This window comes from Bombus vancouverensis, chromosome 3 (genome assembly GCF_051014615.1).
Source record: "Bombus vancouverensis nearcticus chromosome 3, iyBomVanc1_principal, whole genome shotgun sequence".
In the NCBI taxonomy this organism is placed as follows: Eukaryota; Metazoa; Arthropoda; class Insecta; order Hymenoptera; family Apidae; genus Bombus; species Bombus vancouverensis.
Genome location: NC_134913.1, coordinates 19674813 through 19688171, shown reverse-complemented (window position 1 = coordinate 19688171; position 13359 = coordinate 19674813). Strand labels below are relative to the sequence as shown.

Below are 13359 nucleotides of genomic sequence, written 5' to 3'. Positions count from 1 at the left end.
CGAGAGAGCACGTTTACGCGCACACGAATCGTGCAACATAGAATAGGAAAGAGAGAAGCTTTAAGTTGTTCGTGGGTGTGAGCTTCTAAAAACGATACTTGTTTCGTTTTTACGGTGTTTTCACGCTGACGAATTAAACGTCCATTCGATAGACTCTCGTATGGTGCGGCTACCTTATACGATTCGCCGAGCGGAGGCGAGTATGTTTCTTTATCTACTACTTCGTCGAAAGACAAATTTTTACGCGTCATCTTTTTCAGACATTAGCCCGAATTAATGGCGTTTCTTGAAGGTTCGTGTCGTTGTAACATACTTTGTCTTGTTTAATATGTATTTAACGAACAGACGACAATCTAATTGCCCGCCTAATCTATTTTGTGGCAGCAAGGGTTAGAAAGGTCTTCGTGGAGCAATCTGTCGGAGGAATTGTCATAATTCCTAGACTTTTTTTCGATCTTTCGAAATCGCTTCCTGTTATTCGATCATTGACCCTTTTCTTTCTATCGGGCAATTGCCTGGATTTTGTTCCTCGCGGTAGTCGGTGTATCGGAAGTGAAACACGGCGAGTCTGCTTCGTTACAGGTCCGCGCTCCACTTTGAGAATCGATAAGCTACTGGTCTCTAAATGAAATTCTACGACGAAGAAGGGCAAGGTTTTTCACATTAGCCAGTCGGAAGTGGACCGGAATTGTCGTTCTCTAGGTATATTCGAGACGCAGCGTATCGTAGAGAGAATCTCTCTATATACACGTTAAAGCTGACGTCGTACGGTCTCCTCCTCCATGGGTCGATCGATAAACGCAAAACCGAGTTGCGCCTTTTTGCGCCGCTGAGAAACAGACGGACTATTGTACTTTCGAGTACAATTCGTACCAATTCCGATTTCGCACCAATGACGCTTCGTGATTCGCCAGATTTATGTTTGAGAAGCTTGGTAGAAAAGTGGTACAGGTGTGTTCTTTATACGAATGTGCACTGTATAGATGAACTGCAAACTACACGTAAGATCCGCATCCATTTAGAGGATCTTGTTATAAAGTTTCGAGATTTTATGAGTTCTCGTAATAATACATTTTAATGCGCGATCACTGTGATGTATATACTGCGCGTGTCCTAGAACGGATAGTGGTAGAGTTATATTAGTAAAGGTTTCCAAGATTCGCAAGCGTCTCTTTATCGATCTAATCTATTGTCCGAAAGAAATCCGTAAAAGAATCGCAGCTATTTCTCCGCACAGAAGCTCGTAATTGGGATATCGATTTTTAATTGCAAGTACGACGCGATTCTTATCGTGCAGCTGCGATTTATTAATTGTTCGTTCCCCGAGGCGTATGCATTTTCTCGAAACAGCGTCGCAACGACGTAGCGTAGATTCTTAGGATTTTCAGACACGTAAGAATATACATTGTTACCCGTCAGAGTTTCGTAACGGACTAATCGGAATACTTAGCTCGTCAATTGAGAAACCGGCATTCGTCGGATAACAACGAACTTGGTAGGAAGATCATATGCGATAATCCTAATTAGAATTATAAGGTAACACGCGAAAACTACAAGCCTCGTAGCCTTCGAATATGTTCACCTTCGGCTATGAAATTGCGGTATTCGAAGACATTGAACAGATGTATAGGTTCAACCTTCGCTTCGAGCTTCGATCGAGTTCGAAGACACGCAAGACACGATTCGTTCGATCTTCGTGAGGCGTGAACTTTAACATTTAACGTTTCAAGGATCTGAAACGACTTAGGCGGCGCAGATTCACGAAAATCGATGGTGAAGTGTGCCGAGATCGGATGTCACCTGGCATACTGTAGTCGTTCATGGTTGTGACCCGTTACACGGCTAGGATTTGACCGTTCGATTCCTTTCTCGTACGCCACGCAGTTTCGTAGCCCGTGTTTTGCCTCGTTATGCATGCACGTAACGCATTCTTGCGCAAGCAGAAGCAAACGTCCGATTTTCGATCGTAGCAGTGTCGTATAACGAGTGAGAATGTATATGCGTTTTGTATGCTCGATTCTTGTCGTCGGCTTGCCAAATCTTCGTTAGGGCATCCCCAATATGCGCAGCGCGAGTAACATCAGTCAGGCTCGTGGAAAATTAGCTTCTAACTTTAGTGCACAATTATATCGTGCTGTGTCTTGTATACGGCGTGTAACGTGTTGGCTGGCAAATATGATGGAGCCAGCTACGATCGTCGAGAAGCCGGTTAGTTATTAAGTTCTTGCTTAATACCGTACGTGCGGTGAATTTGTCGCTTTTTTCTCGTCGATCGTGGTATAGCATAGCTTGAAAGTGAGGTAGGCTACAAGGTAAAACTGGAATGATAAATCTACGACGAAGTAAATCTTTAGCAGAACGAAAGTGTGTGGCGAGTTGATATTTATTTGAACGACGAGAGTGAATTAAAGTTATGAGAGAAATCAAAGACGCGTATTCTGTTACATATGCAACTTTATGAAAAAGAGAGTAGACTGCCCAAACGATAAAAAAGCCCACGCTTACTAGGCTTCTATCTAGTTCTAGTTGGATTCTGTTGCTTCAACGGTGTTCCATTTGCTTCCGCTTCTTTGGTATATGACAAAATGTGCCTTGATTTTGTGAATCCTAATTTTGTGAATCCTAACGTAATTTTGTGAATCCTACGATTGCGGGGATAGTTGGAGATACGTTTCTTTTTTATCTTTGTACTATTGATCGCAAAAGTCAAATTGCAGATAGAGTGAGTAATAATTACTCGATATTTAATAACCGAGATATATATTTTAAATAATGAATAACGTGTGGCTGTATAGAAAGTGTTGAATTCTTTGTTTTGTTTGTTATATCATGGGCTAGAGTCGATAAAAATCAGAATTTAGAAAATGAGCTTGTACAAATGGAACTTAATCTTGTGAAAATGTCGAAATTTATAGGAAACCGATAAATTGTTCAATTAATAGATTTTTCAACCTAAATGCTTAATAATGTTAAAAAAATACGTGGATCTTAGGACACACATTTTTACTCAAATTTTATTTTTAAATATATCACAAGCAACTAATGTTTTCTTTGTCTGTGCATTGGACGCGTGAGCAGCCTTCACGTTCGTCGTTTTTGGAACATTGAAAATCTCTACGCCCTGTACCCGAGTCATCTTATTTTCGAGGAATAACTTTAAAGTCGCATCCGTATTCCCTCTATCTAATTTCCTCTCTTCCGCTTTGGAATTTCAGACATTTTTCTACGAGGAAAGGTAGAAGAAGGTTCAAACGAACATTTTCTCATTTACTATCAGTTGCCAACAGATTGAACTTGCAGATAAAAAAGATTTGGTTTGTACTGGTCGATGGCTGATCGGTTGGTACCGGTTGGTAATGATTGGATGGTCGGCTGTGAACGACAAACGCGTGGAAACGTTTCAGACTATGGCATATATAATATACGAAGAAAATTGTAAAACTGGCCCTGGTAATTACACTTAATAGGCTAGATATGGTATACATAGTAGAAAAGGAACATTGAATTACCCGAGAAATAAAATATCAATTCATTTTTAACACTTGGAATATGAAATATGGAAAACGTTGTGTATGCAAATAAAAGTATGCCGGCTGGTACTGCACGATTCTCCCCTACTACTATTTTTATTTTTTCTCAAATTCTTAGGGCTACCTTTGTTCAGAGATACTCCTGATGCTCTTCGGAGTCTCCGGTGGTCTTCGCTTCAGTGGTGGTGAAGCAGTTACAAATCATATCGGCTATCTGAAGACTCACAGGTGCTCGAGTCTCCTATGTGGTATAATATCATGTTGCTGCATTCAGTCCCTGGGACAGAACAAAACGGATAACATCGGATGAATCAGTGTTGTGCACGAATTGCATTGACTCGAGATAACAAGACCACGACCCCGTTGCCGGCGATGAAGCCGTGTTCAAGAGGAGAGAAGAGTTTCCAAGGGTCCTTGTTAAGACTTTCGAGAACATGGATTTCGTCCTCTCGAACAGGAAAATACTTAACGAGCAGTATGCCGCAAACATTTCGTTTACGCTCCATTCGACGAGAGCAAACGCTCTGTACTTCTTTAATTTTATTTAAATATCGTCGGGAGACCTCTGGGTTCTATAAGTATCAAAGCTGCCAGTAATTATGTACTTTGACGATTCTCGATGGATTTGTATTTAAATTTCGGTGGAGCATAATTATTTCACCCTCGTTGTCGATTCTCTCTTTTCCGTTTCCACCAAAAGCTGCAAAGGCCGCAGAAGCTTGATTATCTACGAGTATTAATATGCTTTTGATCAGACATGCTATCGCCGAGTACAAAATCCTGAAAATGCATTACTCATGCGATCAAAGTATAAATACTCGTTATCGAGAGAATACGTGCATAAATACGATACCAGAGCATCGGTTCTCTTATTTTCGTTCTTCTTATCTCTGATCTGTGCCTTTTCTAAATGCACAGCGGGATGTTCACGATTCATCGAAAGATCGCGCGTCAACTCGAAACGTATGGACGTGAAAAGCGTGCTCGTTTTTCCATTAAAATGGCCATGGCGATACGAGAACGTGTCCACTCCACGACAATACCGGTCATAGTTGAATAGAGAGGAAGAGAGAAAGAGAGAGAGAGAGAGAGAGAGAGAGAGGTAAACAAAGTAGAGAGTGGAAAAAAACAATGAGCCTGAATGACAGAGTGCGCGAGCGACTGCTCGTATTATCTGGAGAGGGAGAAAAAACAGTGCGAAGGTCTGCCGAGTCATTGACCGCGTCCAACGATAGTAACGAAATGTTCCGGTGATTCCGTGCTAATTAATTCGCGTTGCATAGTTACGATTGTACACGCTTCAAGTAGCCGCTGGCACTCGAGCTTGTGTCTAGCTTGAAAAGGCGTAGACGAGACACGTGGAACGTGTCGTCGCGTCGCGGCGTCGGTAGCATTGTCGCCGAAGGAAGAGAACTCTTAACCTGCTGCGGGGTTGGGTATGACCCCTTGGCTCGTCCACGCAGCCAGCCTTTTTCTTCAAAGAACAATTGAGCGCGCTTCTCTTCCGCTTCTTCGAATCCCTTTCCGTTTCAAGCGTTTTCCATCGCGAACCTTGTAACCCACGGGAACGACTATTGTCTTCGATCAGGGATCTTGTGAAATAGAATTACATATTCTATTTTCCGGTCAGCGCGGTGCGGAAACGAGAAAGATAGCCAGTAGGCGACTAGTTCCAATCTAGATGACTGGCCTGGCTCGCGCGAGATATCAAAAACTGTAATGTATTATCGTTTTCATGGAATTGATCGAACGGTACTTGAAATCGCTTGCTCATTGAATTCGACCAGATTAACTTTATTTCCAAGGGTGTAAAGTACAAGTCCGATCTTTTATTTTTCTAGTCTGTCGATGTGAATTTTTAGTAGATCCGAAAATTCTGGGATATTGGTGAATGACCGTACTGTACTATAAGATTCTTCATTGGATCGAATAGTTGAAGCTTGCTTGATATAAACATTTATAAATATAAACATTTCTCTGGAAGAAATTCAAACACGAAGGTTAGTCCGACACGCGACCTCGTTTATTTACGATATAACATCTTATTTGCAGTAATTATAAACAAAGTTTATATAAAATACAAAACAACGAACATTTTCGAAGCTTCTTCGCCTTGAAAGACGGAAATACGCTCGATACTCCCAATGAAACGTTTCTGTTTTTGCGTAACGAAATGCAAGACGACTGCCAGATAGTATTAGTTGCAACGATCAATAAGCTCTGACGTCCCACGGTTACTTCTCTGTGAAGTGTTCCTTCTCTGTGAAGTGTTTACGCCGTTCGTGGTTACCGACTACGTCGAATGCCTATAAATAAACTACTTGGCACACCGGTCATTATGCGGATTGCCGATAACTCTGTCTAAGACTGGCGAATAATCAGGAAATCGCGATACGCCTTAGGAATAATTTCAGGTACAGATAAACGGTGGCCTATTGGCACGATGTATCGCTCGACCCATTTTCCCCCGAGGATTAACGCGACGAATTGAACGCTCATGGGCTTCGTTTCGCTCTCAACAATGCAGATATTTCGTAGTTGGCGATCGCACGAGGTTTATCTTAATCGTCGAAGAAGATGAATGGACTTGATCGTCGTGGGACTCAAGGTCTTTGACCTTAACCGCAGCAAGAAAAATATTAGCAAACTATAATCCGTCGGATAATTACGTCTGTCCTTTGGCATAACGGAGATCACGATAGGCCAGTTAGCACGACAATGGTCGTTGACAGGCTGAAATGTATATCATGCATATGAAACGCATCGTGGCCTGCGCAGAATCTCTGCAAGGAAAGTTGTTGCCCCGCTCGAGATACAGGTTTTCTATTATTCAATCGATCTTTATGCATTTCTGCGTTTAGTTAATGGCACGTACTGGTTACGAAGGAGAAATGAGAAGTCGAATCTGTCGATTTATTGAGCTACAAAAAAAGAATTCGTGGAAGTTAATCCCGTGGCCGGTACCCGATCGGAAAAAATGAGCTTTAGTCTTCTTTTACGTTATACGTATACTGGTTACTGCTACACGTAACGCAAAGGGATAATAGAAGTATTTCGTTGAATATCAAGAAAAGAGAAAGTTCATCTAAACGCACAGTACTCTCGTGAAATCACCGAATCGATGGCATAATTGGACGTCTTGCGAGACATTGTACCCATCTTTGACCCACGATTCGATTTATAGATAAGATATTCTGAAATAACTATGACGTTTGTGCCATGCGTGGGCGTTCCTCGCTCTTGGAATTAAGATAGGATCGATAAGATGGCGTAAAGTAAAAGCTCGGACAAAGCGTCGTATTGTTTTGATAACGGTTTGATCTTCTGTCGCTTCGTAAACCATCTCCGCCTGTGGACGAGCGATAAAAGGCGTCAGTCGGACCACGCGACTTTCTCGTTGACCGACGATGAGTCGCGATTGAAGCTCTTTGTTCCGTAATCCGCATCATTCGTCTCTCAGCAGAGGACGAGTTTACCCATTACACCGTCAGCGTACGATCCGCGATAGTACGACCTAGGGTAACATTCCTGAGAATTTGCGAGTGTGCGAGTATTCTCGATCGTCTATCGCGCCGGATCCGTTTCTCGCGTACTACGATACGATTTCGAGCAAAACTGGCGCGAGGCTTTATTCGATAAATAACGTCAGTCGTTGGAGGTTTTTTTTATCGCCATTCGAGAGATACGATCGACTTAGGCGAGCACAAGTTGCATAACGGTGTCTTACGGATACCGATAAGGCTGAAATAAACGCGACGTTGTAAGAGCCGGCCAATTGACACGAGGCTTAATTAGAAAATCGTGCGAGCGCGATTTATCTTTGGCGACCGGGACGATTCGTCTTCGATCAAGCGAGCACTTGTACGGACGTGAAACGATTTATGGCGTCTATTAAAAGCTCGAGAGCAGGGATCTGTCAGTGGTGGAAAAAACGTGTGAAAAGTCCGTGGCTAGGAGTCAGCCTTGGAAAATCGAGTATGGAAGTTATGCGCGCGTCATTCGAGCGGAGCAGCGAGCGATCGCTAGGCTGGCGCGGAGGAACGACGACGTCGTACGTCCTCGGAAGGTCACGCAAGAGAGAAAGGCCGGGTGGGAAGGAAAGTCGTTTGAATTTCGGCGTTTGAGCGACGAGTGCACTCGCTCTCGTTCCCCGTACGGCATTTCAAAGGAGAGATTCAAGGGTACCTAATTCTGGAGTATTTTTTCGCGTCGTCGAGAAGGCCCTGTCCCGTTTCGCGAAAGCGAACGATCTCCTAGGGTGGGGAACCGTAGCGTTCCGAACTGGTACTCTTTGGAACACTGTGAAAACTGAATGTGAATTTGAAGTCTACTTGGTTGCAAACGGCCGAGAACCACACTCCTCTGTGTGCCAGAGTCAAGCATGCTATTTTCGCGAGACATCCGAACGCACAGCGTAGCGTTCATCTCTGTGCAGATTATTCACGCTGGATTGCATTAAAGACAACGGCGCATTCTCGGCGTTTCTATCATGCAACAGCCTCGTATCGTGTATCCGTCAACGGCTCTTGCGACTACCTTAGCAATTAGTCTTTTCTATGCTTCTCTTTTCTTTTCTTCTTCTTTTTTTCTTTATTCTCGTTACGCGTGTGTACGTATGCTTGCGCGCACAGGCGCATCTAACTAAGTATGCACCACCTTGAACATGTTGCATGCACCCGTATGCACCGCACGAGCCAACGACACTAGACGCGTACGTACGCTCGCTGTTGGTTCAACGTTCCGTCTGCTTATTAAATGCAGCCACCGTGCTCTCGTGTTTCACTGGTTACTCGTTAGTACACACGAACGACGTGTTACGAACATAGACGAAAGTGTGGAGTATCGTATCTACCTTTACCGAAGAACAAGAGTACGTTAGCGGGCTATTCGCATCTGTTCGTCTTCGCCGACCACGTTGTATTGTTTTCCTTTGGTTCGTTTTCTCCTGTTTGTCCGTCAGTGTGACTGCACATTTCTGGCTGAGCGGTTCAAGCACGAAACCGATTCTATTTGCTATCGCGTTTTATCGTCGCTAGTGGTAGATAAATAGTAGGTTGTGTGGTTCAAAACTAAGATTTCTATTTGCAAAGTTGGCAAGACCAGTATGTTTTTTTCGAACTGTCAGACATCGTGAGACAGGGTGTAGCGAAACATTTTGTCTCGCCTCGGAGCCACGCCCTATTTATATAATCCTCGATTGCTCTTCGTCAATATTTGACCGACGTCCCACGGCGTATAGTACTCGAAAACTCCATCTAAACTTTAAATCATCGTACTCGATCGTCTCGTTCGTCAATGATCTCTCGTCGTATCGACGATCCTGTTCGTTTCCTCCTGTTTTCAAACGTATATATACCTAGTGGAGTAGTATCGTGCGCGTACTCGTGTTTGTCGCGCGACAAATTTCTCTGTCTGTTCCTCGCTGTCTGTCTGCTTGTCACCCCTATCCTTCTTCCATCGCCCTCGTTTCCCTGGCCCTCTCTGTTGCTCTTTGAAGTTGCGTGAGTATACACAGAGAAATGCAGGATCAATAGGGTGGTGGAGGGTACGAAAGCACCCCAGCACGATTTCATGACTCATAATACACACTTGTTCGAGTCGTGCAGCGTTTCGTTCTCCCTTTATCTTACACGTGTCTCTGGTTTCCAAACAATTTTTATAACACGAAATACTTTGCAATTTTTGTTCCATTATTCTTTGAATTACGATAACGCGTGTCCGAGCTGGAATATTGATTTTCCACGATGTTCGTCTTCCCCACTTTTCCCACTGTCTCACGGCGAACAACGCTTTTTTCAGCTCGCTCTCGCCGAATTAATTAACACCGACCTGCTCTTGGAAACTTTTTCAACCGGTCTTTCGGCGAGCCGCGTACTTTCGGTGCCCTCGACGCGATCGCGTTCCCATTTCACCGCGACGAAAAGAAATTTTAGTTAATCAAAGACTGCCCACTGGGCTTATGCGACTCTCCGAGCTACTCTCTGACTTGCACGTTTCACGGTTTGTCTTTGTACGCCGTAATTTTCTGGAAAGTTTTAGAAACTACCTTTTTAACGTCTTTTATTTCTTACTCCGTTCAATTAAAGTCTTTGAAGTTGCATGATAAACCGGTTCTAACGAGCAAGGATATTTGTATAGAATATAGTAGACAAGAATCGGAATTATGCCTTGCTCTCGTGGTAGGGAAGAAACGTGATTGCCTGCCAGAAATCTTTCTTAACGACTTCCAAGTCGGAAAGAATTGCTGGAAAGGAAAGAAAGGAAGGAACGCGTCTGTAGATGCCGTGATCGAAGGCAGTCGAAGGTGTCCCGAATATCGGGGACCAGTTCGACAAGCCGAAACTCGAAGCCTGAAGATATCGTAAAAGCGAGAAAATAGTGTCAGGTATGGCGGTGGTTGGACAAAGGCAACTGCCATGCACGTGCATAACGGAAATAACCGACCTGGATAGTCTACGTTTGGCAAGGTTAGGTCGACGTTGCAAGTGCTTGTCTGTGAAAAAGATCGGACCTAAGGGGTGAGTCATAGAGCGGCCGGACATGGCGGTGCACGTTTTTCATCTATCGACCTGCGGTACAGAAAACGCAGGATTGGTCGTGGGGAAACTCGGCTCAGGCCGCTTCGCCGGTGTACAACCGTGCGTATACATCGTGGGGAGGCTTTGCTCGCTGAAAATCGATTCCAGATAATGGGCTATAATTTCATTCGCGTCCTACCGAATGAAAATCGAACAACTCGAAACCGTATTGATGAAACTCTTCGATCAATCGAAGTGGTTGTACGCTGTTCCAGCGATTTTACAGAGTGTTTGCTTTCCTGCGTCCTGCGAGCTGAGAATAATTTTATGTGAAATGGTAGTTATATAGAAAGTTGATTTTATTTTCAAGTCACGCGTAATTAGTCGACTAATTTCAAACATGTTGAGTTATCTAAAGCTAAATAGATCCGGAGCGATAGATGTATAAATTCTTCTACGATCTCGTATATATTTAATATGGATACTCGGTCGCTCTTTGTATCTCTCGATCGAAGCAATATCCTGTTCTGAACGTAAGGTATTCCGCTTGAACCGATTTACGTAATATTCGTGTTTTTCCCCCAATAAACGACGAGGCTCAGTTCGATAATTATAATTAGACCGCCGATATCGGAGGCGGTGCGGCGTGAAAATAAAATCAGTCGCTGGTCAAGATAGAGCGAAGTGGCGCGAATCGGCGAGGAAAAGGATAAAATGATAGGTTTTTCTGTTCCTGTACGTTCGGAAGTCCGAGTTCGACTATCACCTGCGTTACTAGTTCTCCGTTATTTAGTTGCAAATTGCCCCGGTTACGACGTCGATCGCGTACAGTTATCACAATGAGAAAGTCGCGAACGATTCGGGAAAATTATGTTTTACCTGGCGTAATAGCTGGTAAATTATTGGCGAATCTCTACGATCGAGTCTACGACATATGACTTATTGTTAGGTATCTGATTCGAGCGTGTTCGGTACCAGATATAGTATCGTATCACCGCTCGTCTGTATCGCTACTCGGTACACGTATCATGTTATACCTGCTACGATTAGCTTGGTCTCCTGGATATTCCAGTTTACGACGACAAAACGAGTCTCGAATCGATATCGCAAAGACTTTGTCTCTTCCTCCGCCACTTTGTAACTTTAGATTGTATATGTACTTTGGTTAACATCTTAGGTGTTACGGGCGGGCTGAAACGATGATTGACACGATGGAATAAACATCTACGTAGAGTAGCATTTTAGAATATAAACTAATCCCGTTCGAATCTAGTCCGTGCTATATATCGAAAAGCGACGCGACTTCAACCATAACCACGTCGTGAGAGTAAGAATGTTCATATTAGATTCAATAGAATACACGTGCAGGTTCGACCACACTCCGTTCGAAGAATGTTTGCTGTGCGCGTGAAATCACGAAGCATGTACGGTACGACTGAGAGTCCAATGTGAATTGTTAAAGAGTTCAAGGTTTAAAAGAATCGAGTCGTGTTGATCGTAGAGTTCTGCGTTATTTCGTTACTTCATTACTGCGTTATTTCTGTTATGCCGTTAAATATAATTTCTGTTATACATCGAACGATTAAAAACGTGCTCACGACCCAATCTTCTTACGATGTATTCTATTACATATCGTGACACGTTTAACATCGATTAATTGCGTAAAACGTATGATTTGATGACTCGCGTTTTTCCTCTGCCTGTATTTTCCATATCTTGTCACCATCAACACGATGTCAGATAATTACTTTAATCAACTTTAATGCATGTACACCAGCTAGATACATCCTGGACGTGTGACATCGATGCGTCACGAGATCTTGTTCGTTTCTTTCCTTTTTTTTTCCTTTTATGCAACTGGTTCGAGGTGGATCTCGAAAAAGGAAAGAGCTGCCGATCGTCGATGTCTGTACACGTAGACGCGCGTCTTACGATCTGTGCGTGGCCCTTGAATGGCTACTTGTTGGAAATGAAAGTAACGCGTTTCGAATGCCGGAGCATAGGCGACTCGATCTGGCTTCCCTCCCGTCCCTTCCGCTCTTTTCCACTCTCTTTCCCCGAACACGAACGGAGTAAACGTTGCCGCCGTGTACCGTAGAGCTCGATTTGTCCTTATGCCGCGACTAGCGTAAGTGTTGAAAGACAGGATCGTCCTTGAACGATAAAGCTTCCATTCCGTAACTCGGTGCGCTACGGCGAATGTCGTTTTCTTTCATGTTCCCAGAACCTTGAGGAATTCTCGGTGCTGTGGCGCTATGCGGTTTAATCGGTTTCGGGTCATCACGCGAAGCGAATACTTTTCAGAAGAGAATTCCACGAACACGATATTCCACGGTGCGGTACCCGGATACGTTCCTCTCCACGTGAATGAATTAAACTTTCGATTGATGAGGCTTCTTGCGTGTAGCCGGTAAAAGAAGGGGTCGTAAAATCGAAGTTACGTGTTTCGAGTGTCCGGCATAAACGTTGGAGTTACGACGGTACCAAGTTTACGTTTAGGTACTCGTTGAAACACGTAAAAAAGGATATTCAATCTGGATATCTGTTATAGGTGGCGCTATGCGACATCTCGGATAATACGATTTATGATCTCGTTGTACATATTTCTTTCGCATCGTCGTTCGCATCGATCATCGTGAGTCTACGTAATACGCGCGCTCTCCATTCACGAGGCTCGTTCAAAATGTGAATGAAAATTCGTCGGCGGAAGAAAGAGCTGGTCGAGGCTGTACGGTAGCGGTACCGTTGCGATTCATAAGTCCGATAAAACAGTCAGAACCTATGGGTCTCTGGCTTGGTGGTGCCCGACCAGTTGGAATCGCGGGTGTACGTTGCGGCAATGGCAAGCAGAGTCCAGTTTCACTTTTCGTGCCGAGCCGCTAAACGGTCAGAAATCTTTCCACCGACAGCCTTGCGAAATCCTTCATTGTCCTGAGGAGGGCAATGCGTGTATGTGTGCCAGGAGGTTTTCTCAGTCGTCGACCGTGATGAATACATACACGCCGAGTACTGCCTAGCGTGCACACCGTCGCCGTTCGACCATGTCCCTGCGAAGAAAAATTCTCTCTTTCTCCCTTTGCTGTTGGCAGACGACGTCGAGACGTGGAGATATGTTCCGATCTGCAGCGGCACTCCACAGTAAACTTTCCAACGGCTTTTGCCACGTGGCTCGCTACATAAAACCCTATTCTTCGGGTAAGATGATTGCCAGATGTCGATACATCCTCACAGAATATTTTCAGCTAGCCTAAGGACTCGCTATAAATCTTAGGATCTGTTTAGCTAAGATTCTCCGAAGGGACAAATAGTCT

The 13359-nt window shown here is 44.0% G+C and overlaps 1 protein-coding gene across 4 annotated transcripts in view; it reads left to right on the top strand.

Annotated features, from left to right (window-relative positions):
• Cip4 (formin-binding protein 1-like Cip4) overlaps positions 1-13359 on the top strand; it is a 32345-nt gene that overhangs the window by 7639 nt on the left and 11347 nt on the right. The window lies entirely within an intron of this gene.